We start from the raw sequence: 9,115 nt of genomic DNA, 5'->3' as shown, positions 1-9,115 counted from the left end.
ATTTCCAACCTAGCCCCCAACTGGAGGACTGCCAGAAATTCAGCTCCGCCAGACCCCACGTGGTCCCTCCCCAAGAAAACATCTTAATGACCAGGAAAATGCTCATGGTGAAATGGTACGTGAAAAAGTCAGGACACAAAACTATTCATGTCGTGAGTGCTGACCTTTTTTTAAAATTGTGTTTAAGTGTTATTAGCGCTTAGAATAAGATATATTACCTTCAAACAGACATTTGCACCCTTGTGTTCAATGCGGCACTATTCACAATAGCCAAGACAGGGAAACAACCTCAATGCCCATCCACAGATGAATGGATAAAGAAGAGGTGGTGCACATATACAATAGAATACTACTCAGCCATGAAAAGGATGAAATGATGCCATCTGCAGCAACATGGATTCAGCTAGAGGGTATCATACTAAGCAAAGTCAGTCAGAAAGAGAAAGACAAATATCATATGATATCACTCATCTGTGGACTCTAAAATATGACAGAACCGAACTTACCTGTGAAACAGAAATAGACTCGCAGACGCGCAGAGTGGACTCGTTGCCAAGGAGGAAGGGGATGGGAGAGGAAGGCATCGGGAGCTCGGGATTAGCAGATGCAGCCTCGTATATACAGAGTGGGTAAGAAACAAGATCCTACTGTATAGAACAGCTCCTCTGTCCATGGGATTCTCCAGCCAAGAGTACTGGAGTGGGTTGCCATACCCTCCTCCAGGAGATCTTCCCCACCCAGGGAGCGAACTCATATCTCTTTAAGTCTCATGAATTGACAGGCAGGTTCTCTACCACTAGCTCCACCTGGGAAGCCTGTATAGTATTGGGAACTATATTCAGTATCCTGTGATAAACCATAATGGAAAAGAACGTGAAAAAGAATGTGTATATATATATACATGTATAACTGGATCACTTTGCTGTGCAGCAGAAATTAACTGTAAATCAACTATACTTCAATAAGATAAATTTAAAGAAAGAATAAGATACATTAAAGCATGTTGAAGGTGGGAGACCACAGGTGATTTATTTTTTTCAAGTATTCCTGTATTTTCCAAATTTTCTGAAATTCATGTATTCAGCCTGGGTCATGCCCTGCCTGACACAAATCTGGGAGATGGGATCCTGGGGTGAAACAAACAGATGAGGTCCCTCTTTGCTATGGGACAGGGATATTTTATAACTGGGAGGAAAAAGCCTGGAGTGAAGGAGGAAAGTTTTTTTTTTTTTTTTAAATGGAAGAAATTGCACTGGAAGGGGTGCCAAAGAGCCAGCTGGAAGCTGGAGTCAGGTTTAGGAGGTGGAACGGGCAGCTGGGGGTGGGGTGGGGGTGAGAGTGGGGCTTGCCTGGGAAGGAGCAGAAAGTCAGGGGGCGTCTCTTAACACTCGCCCATTTGAGTGCATGTGTGTAAGCTCCTTCCACATCTCAGCCTTGGTTCCCCCACTTGTTAAATAAGGGCAGACCCCAGAAGTGTTTTTTTGTTTGTTTTAAATAACTCTTCACTGCACTCTCTCCCCAGCCCCTGGAAGCTCTCATTCTATGTCTTTCTGACTTCGACTACTCTAGGGACCTCATGTAAGTGGAACCGTATACCATTTGTCCTCTGCGTCTATTTCATTTAGCACGATGTCCTCGAGGTTCATCCATGTTGCAGCATGTGTCAGAATTTCCTTCCTTTCAGAGACTGAATAATATTCCACTGTATGTATTTCTACACGTTAGGTGATTCTGAGTTTCCTTCAGCTCCAACATCGCAGGATTCCCAGTTCCAAGCGCCTGTCCTTGCCGGAGCTGATGGCTGCCTGTGGGTGAGGCCCCTGGCTTCAGGCAGACTTTCCCTCTTGCCTGTGTCACTAGGCAGCTGGGGGGTGGCCCTGAGAATGAAAGGCTTTGACTAAATACCTGTTGCCTTCTCTCTGGGGTTTCAGGAGCCGGGTCAGGGCCTGGGGCAAGGCAGGGGAGCTAATGATGGCCTACCAGAGGCTTGGTCGTCCGGATGAACCAGACCCTGCGCCATGGCCTGTCCTGATTACAGGGCACCCTCTGCTTTCCCTCCCCAGGGCCAGGCCTGGCCTCAAAGCAGCTTCTGCATGCCCAGCTGTTCCGGAGCAGCTGCAGAGACAGGCAGGCTGAGGAATCTAGGGTAGCAGCTGCCAGAATGCGCTGGCTTTGGGGCCAGAACAACAGATACAAGTCACGGTGAAGCCAGCTGGCTTATGCATGGTTCTCATCTGGTGTGACTAGTAGTAAGAGCTGCTGTTGCCTGAAGTTGTGTGTGTGTGTGTGTGTGTGTGTGTGTGTGATTTTGGCTGCAGTAGGTCTTCACTGCAGTGCACAGGCTCTTCGTTGTGACACGCAGGAGCTTCTTTAGTTGTGGCGTGCAGGATTTAGAACGTGTGGGCTTAGTTGCCCCATGGCATGTGGGATCTTGGTTCCCTAACCAGGGACTGAACCCACATCCCCTGCCTTGGGAGGCGGATTCTTAACCACTGGACCATCATCTCTCTACCCCTCCACCCATGCATCTGAAGTCCCTGCCTGAAGTTTTAATCTGTTCATCACGTGTCAAGCACTGGCCATGACTTATTTCATTTAACCTCACACAGCCCTAGGAGGTTGATACTGTTAACCCCCTTTTACAGAGGAACAAGCTGAAGCTTGGAGAGCCAAGCACAGCTGGTAAGTGGTCCAGCCTTGTTCTATGCTGGAGCCTGATCTCTTAACCCCTGATTCTGCGATTGGGTGGGACTTCCTTTAGCTCCTTGGTGGAGGGGAAATGAAGGGGTCCATTGGCTGGGTACCTATTTGCCATCCCTGCATATTGATTGGGGCAACAACTCTCATTGCTGCTTGAGGTTCTGCTTCCAAACAAGTGAAAGCCACTGCTGTAGTTCACCTAGATCCATTTACAGATGGAGAAACTGAGGCCCTGGGAGGGGCAGGGAGCTGTCCAAGGCCATTTCGACAGGGTCTATGGCAGAGCTGGGATTAGAACGCAGGTCCAGCCTCCCAGCCAGGCTGTCTCTGGTACCCACGTGGCCTCCTGGATCTTGTATGTGATCCACACAGGCAGAGGGGCATTCTAGGGCCTTCCATGCCCAGTCTGCTGGGCCTGGACCCTCACCTACAGTGACTGCCCCTCCCCCCTCCCCCTACGGAAGGTGGGACACTTGAAGGTGACCGGCAGTGGCGCAGAGAACAGAACACAGGCTGGAGCTCAGTTCTGACTCTGCTGCTACCTTGCTATGTGGCCTGGGCAACTCGGCTCCCTCCAGGCCTCAGTTTCCCCTTCTGTACAATGGGAGTTGCTGACCATTTGAGCCTACAGGCACTGGGCAAAGGAGGAAGAGCGGTTAGACAGGAGGCAACAAGAGTGTGGGGAGGAAGGGAGGTGCCCTGGGGCTGAAGGACACCCAGCCTTGCCCCTCTCTCCTGGGGAAATGCCTCAGCTTCTGCCGCCCACACTTCCACTACTGGCCAGGGGACGCCGCTTGGCCTGAGCGTTTCCAAGCCTTAGATGACAGAGTTCTCGGTCCCCAAGGCTGCCCTGGGGCTGGTGGTTCCCCTTCCCTTCTCCTGGAACAGTGTTGGCTTCATGGGGGTTTCGAGGAGGCTGAGCTCCTGGGTGGGTGCTCCTGTGGGCGTTAGCCTCACCTGCCCACGTGCACTCACACCCTTACATGTGCTTGTATGCACATGCACACATAAGCTCACATGCACACGCCGCACAGCAGGGACTCTCACAGGCTAAGAGAGGCCCGAACCAGTCCTGACTTTTGGGGCTCTTTGTTAGTTAAAAATGAAGATATGCTGAAACAGGTTGGCCACAGTTGTGGTGTGCTACACACATTTTTACTTAATAAATTAATATCTTTAACATGCACACACACTCACAAATCCAATGCAACTGAGAGATTCATAAGATAATTGCAGAATTATAAAAGATGAGTTCACAGTGCTGTGTGGTCTGGCGATGGGATACAGTTTTAAATCGTACAATGAGAGTCCTCTTCTTTCCATCTTATCCAGGAGACCCTGGAGCTCGACATCCAGTCTTCTTGGTGTGTACATTGTTTTCTAACATTCTATTATGAAAAATTTCAAGCATCTAGAAAGATTGAAACAATCGTACAGTGAACACTAACATCCTCACCTTCTGAAATCTACAGTGAACATTTTGCAGTCTTTGCTTTATCACATATCTATCTCTCTTTCCATTCACCCGTCAGTCCATCTGAATCCACCCATCCATCTATCCATCATCTCTCTACCCCTCCACCCATCCATCTGTCTTTTGATGTATTTTTGAGGCTCATGAATATGAGGCCTGGGTCGAATGATGCTCTTTTCCCTCTTCCTTTTCCCTGACAGTAACACACTCTTGCTGTCCACATACTCACACATACTCACACACACACCCCTACATGCAAAACCCATATACACACACCACACACGATTCTCCCATGTTCTCTAATTCAAGCATGTCCTCTCCTTATTGACATGAACTCGCATATACAAATATCACACATAATCACCTGTGCACGCACGCGCGCGCGTGCGCACACACGCATACACACACACTGCCTCCATGTGCATTTGTGGCGGACTTTTGACATCTGTGAGGGAAGCATCCAGAGACCTTCCAGACCTGCAACCCTCGGAGAGTCCCTTGCCTCTGGCAAGTGTCAGGGGGTTCCCAGTAGCTCCTGTATGTCCCACTTTTCTGCTCTCCCCACAGTCTTGTCCCTTACCTTCCAGCCGCATCCCACAAAAAAGACCTCCCAAATGAAGAAGACCTCCCACAAAGGCTCCTTCTGCGGTGTTGCCACATTTGGGTACAAAGCCACCACACTGTCGCTCCAGGAGGGCACGGATGGTGTTGACCTTTTCATACCACATGCCCTGACCTGGCACCCAGCAGGCCCCCTGGTCAACTGGAAAAGGAACAGTGGCAGAACAGTGCGTCTCTGGGCAACCTCAGGGGCATCTGTGTCACACACACTCACTGCCAGGCACATACAACACACTCTACCTGTATCAACGCACTCTAGACTCACAGTGCACCGTGTGTGTGTGTGTGTGAATCACACAGTCTCACGCCTGTCTGCGTGTCTTCCCATTATCCAGATGGAGTCACTTCTAGCACCTGAGCCCTTTCCTAAAGCCTTGGTCACTGAAGACCACCGTGAGCACATTTGCTGGGATGGGAGGTCCAGGTGTGGCCCCGTGCATACGGGGGGCACGAGTTAACAGTACCAGTTCTGGAGTCTGACAAAACCTGGGTTCCATCCTTGCTCTGCATGTAATCACTGTGCAGGTTTCACATATGACTTATGTGAGTGTTACTTCTTGGAGCATCGATTTCCTTATCTGTTAAATGGGAAAATAGTTCCCATCTGAAAAGCGTCTTACAGGAGATGCTCTTAGTAGGGTGCCTGGTATGTTGTAAGCACTTGAAAATGGTTGCTGTGGATATTATTATTGCGGTTACTTCAACCTTTGCCTCAAACTCCCGAGCACCCTTTGGGAGGGAGGGCAGCTTTGACAGGGGGCTGTGTGTGGGGACAGTAGGTGGATGGTGTCTCATTAATGCCTCTCCCCAGATGCTCTCCCAATCCCAAGCCCTCATTACCTACGTGAATATTCATAAGGGATAGCTTCAGTCCTGCTCTGTAAATGGGTCAGAAGCAGGAAGTGGAGGCCAGTGCAGAGAGCGAAGGCAAGGGGACAGGAGGCTCAAAGCCAGAGTGCATCTGAGTCCCCATGGACGGGAGGATGGTGAGAGAGACGGGCAAGGATGGTTGGGAGATACTAGGGGGCACCAGGGGCTTGATCAGGGGATTATTCCCATATTGCACATTTGAAAACTGAGCCCCAATGAGATCAGATAAGAGAACTCTTGGGGTGAGTGGCCCAAGAAGCCAGAGCCTGCTTCCTTGGGATCTGGAGAGTTTAGCATCTGTCTCGGCTGGGTGATGGGCACAGGGGGATGGACCAAATGATGACTGCAGTTTTCTCTCAATGGACATAGTTTACATGGCATTATATGGTTGGAAGAGCTGTGGTGATCCAGAATCCCAACCCTCCAGTGAGGCTCCAAGAGAATGAGTGATTTGCCAGAATCACACAGCTGCTGACTCTAGTCTTGCCCTTGGAGGTGTGAAGGACAGAGTGATTCTGGTCCCTCGCAAGAGATTTAAGACTGGGAGAAAGGTGGGTGGGTTGGTCAGGATACCGAGGAATGAAGCCTCTTTATCCACCTCCTCACTGGTCCCCTGAGATAACTGCAGCAGAAACAATTATCTCCATTTTACAGATGAGAAGGATGAGGCTGAAAGAGGAGGAGGCACCAGGACCAGGCAACACAGTGAGTTTATTGCTTGGGGTGGGGAGGGGTCTGCCCCTCTGTCCGGGGCAACGCAGGGATGTGAGAGCCCAGTTTGGGCAGGGTGAGGGCACGACCTCTGTTTTTCCTGTTCTGGAAAGCTTCAATCTAAAAAAGTCAGAAGGGGCTGTCTCTCTACACTTGCAAGCATATTAATCCCTCCCTCTTTTCAGATGACTGCCTATTTCTTAAAATGCTTTCCAGACACTCACAACTGTTCTGTGAGGTTAAGCAGGATAATCACGCCCAATTCAGAGGAGAAGTGACCTCCATGACGGCAGAGGGTATGAGAGGCGGTGACAGAACCAGGGTGTCAGGTGTTGCTTGTTGAGGTCTTGGGCGATTTCTTTTATATTTATTTATTTTTGGCTGTGCTGGGTCTTTGGTGCTGCACTAGCTTTTCTCTAGTTGCAGCCAGCCGGGGCTACTCTCTGTGGCAGTGAGCAGGATTCTCTGCAAGGCGGCTTCTCTTGTTGCAGTTCCCAGGCTCTAGAGCACAGACTCAATAGTTATGGCCCCCGGGCTTTGTTGCTCTGAGGTCTGTGGGATCTTCTCGGATCAGGGATTGAACCCGTGTCTCCTGCATTGGCAGGTGGACTCTAGCACTGAGCCACCAGGGAAGCCCTTCTTTTTCTTTTTTTAGAGAATATTTTTATTTATTTATTTGGCTGTGCTGAGTCTTAGTTGCCGGAGAAGGCAATGGCAACCCACTCCAGTACTCTTGCCTGGAAAATCCCATCGATGGAGGGGCCTGGTAGGCTGCAGTCCATGGGGTCGCTAGGAGTCGGATACGACTTAGGGACTTCACTTTCACTTTTCACTTTCATGCACTGGAGAAGGAAATGGCAACCCACTCCAATGTTCTTGCCTAGAGAATCCCAGGGACGGGGAGCTTGGTGGGCTGCCATCTATGGGGTCGAACAGAGTCAGATACGACTGAAGCGACTTAGCAGCAACAGCAGCAGCAGTCTTAGTTGCGGCACGTGGGATCTTTTCATTGTGGCATGCAGGATTTTTAGCTGCAGCTTGCAGGATCTAGTTCCCCAACCAGGGATCAAACCGGTGCCCCCTGCATTGGGAGCGTGGAATCTTAGCCACTGGACCACTAGCCATTTTCTACTAGACCAGGTCTTGGAAAGGGAGAGGTTGAGGGATGGAAAATTTGATGCTTGGGGCAGAAATGTCAAAAGGAGATGACTCTGGGGAGGGTGGCCATGAGAAGGATTCACTTCAGACTGCTGAGTGGCAGAATGAGGACACTGGGCTTTTGGGAAACATTCAGGAGTTCATTCATTTGGGGCACTTTCACTGCCTTACTGTGCCAAGCCCTGTGCTGTGCCCAGGTCAGGGGAGGGACCCACCAGAGGTGAATCAAATAGTCCTTGGGTGGCTCAACGTCGCTTAAGGGTCTCAGACTAGGGCTGAAGACATGATTGGACAGAAAAATAGGCACAATGGGTATTGTCTGCTTTCACCCAGAGGCAATAGGATGTCGGAGACAGGCCTTGGGTTCTGAGACTGGGGCCAGATTGGGTGGTCTTCTAGTGCTGCCCTTCTGAGCTGTGTGGCTTTAAGCAGCAATAGCAGCAACCACAGTAGTCATAGCTGATTTGTATTAAGTGCTCAGTTTACATCTAGCACGTCACTTTACTTCTTTGAACCTGTTTCCTCATCTGTAAAATGGGATGAAGTGGGAGTTAATCTACTTCTCAGGGTTACTGTAGGGTTTGAATGGGACCACATAGGTGGGAGAGTTTGGGGCTTCCAGGTGGCTCAGTGGTAAAGATTCTGCCTGCTGATGCAGGAGCCGCAGGAGACACAGGTTTGATCCCTGGGTCTGGAACATCCCCTGGAGGAGGAAATGGTAACCCACCCCAGTATTCCTGCCGGGATAATCCCATGGACAGAGCAGCTGGTGGGTTACAGTCCATAGGGTCACAAAGAGTTAGACATGACTGAGCACGCAGCACGCTGGTGGAAGAGTTTGGTATGAGCTTAGCTGTGTGGTAACTTTAGTTATCTGTGAGGCCATAAAGGAGTCCCATGTTTTAGAAACACAGAGATGCAGGAGGCTAGTTATCCCTACTGGGGCCAGGTAATGGTTTCAGGGCAGTGGCTGCCCTCTTCACTGAGAAGACACGGGATAGGACCAAGAGTTTGAAGGGCTGAGAGGAGGATAAAAAGGAATTTTCAGGAGGAGGGTAACCTGTGAACAAAAGTGTGGAGGAGGGAAAGTGTAGGGTTTGTTTGCAACACAATGAATGGCTCAGGCTAGCGCTTGCTGAGTCATCAAAGATGTAGGCAGGCCCAGATCTCTGACCCTGGGGCCAGCTTCGAGGCACACAGATTTCTTCCCTAACATTTTCTTACCTGTGGTTGGGTGAGGAGAGAGGGCTGGAGGGTGAAGTGAGTGTAATTACAGAGCCCTGCTTCTGGGTTTCTCCCACCTCCCTGCGGGATGGTCTGGCAGGAATGTGACCCACCCATCCCTCTGAGCTCCTTAGCTGGGGGCCAGGTTTGGGTGTTTCTGGGGAGTGATGAATCACCAGGCGCAGGGGCTCTGGGCAGCATGTGGTCCAAGCCAGGAGTGAGTCGAGCTTGAAGAACAGGTGGATGGAGGGGAGGACAGGTGCAAGGCTGTGTCCTAGAAGCGGGGGCAGGGAGCACACACTTGGCTCTTTGAAGACGGTATCCTCATTTCACAGACGGGGAAACTGAGGCTCAGGG

This window comes from Bos indicus, chromosome 2 (assembly GCF_029378745.1).
Source record: "Bos indicus isolate NIAB-ARS_2022 breed Sahiwal x Tharparkar chromosome 2, NIAB-ARS_B.indTharparkar_mat_pri_1.0, whole genome shotgun sequence".
Taxonomy (NCBI): domain Eukaryota; kingdom Metazoa; phylum Chordata; class Mammalia; order Artiodactyla; family Bovidae; genus Bos; species Bos indicus.
This window is presented reverse-complemented; position numbering follows the sequence as displayed.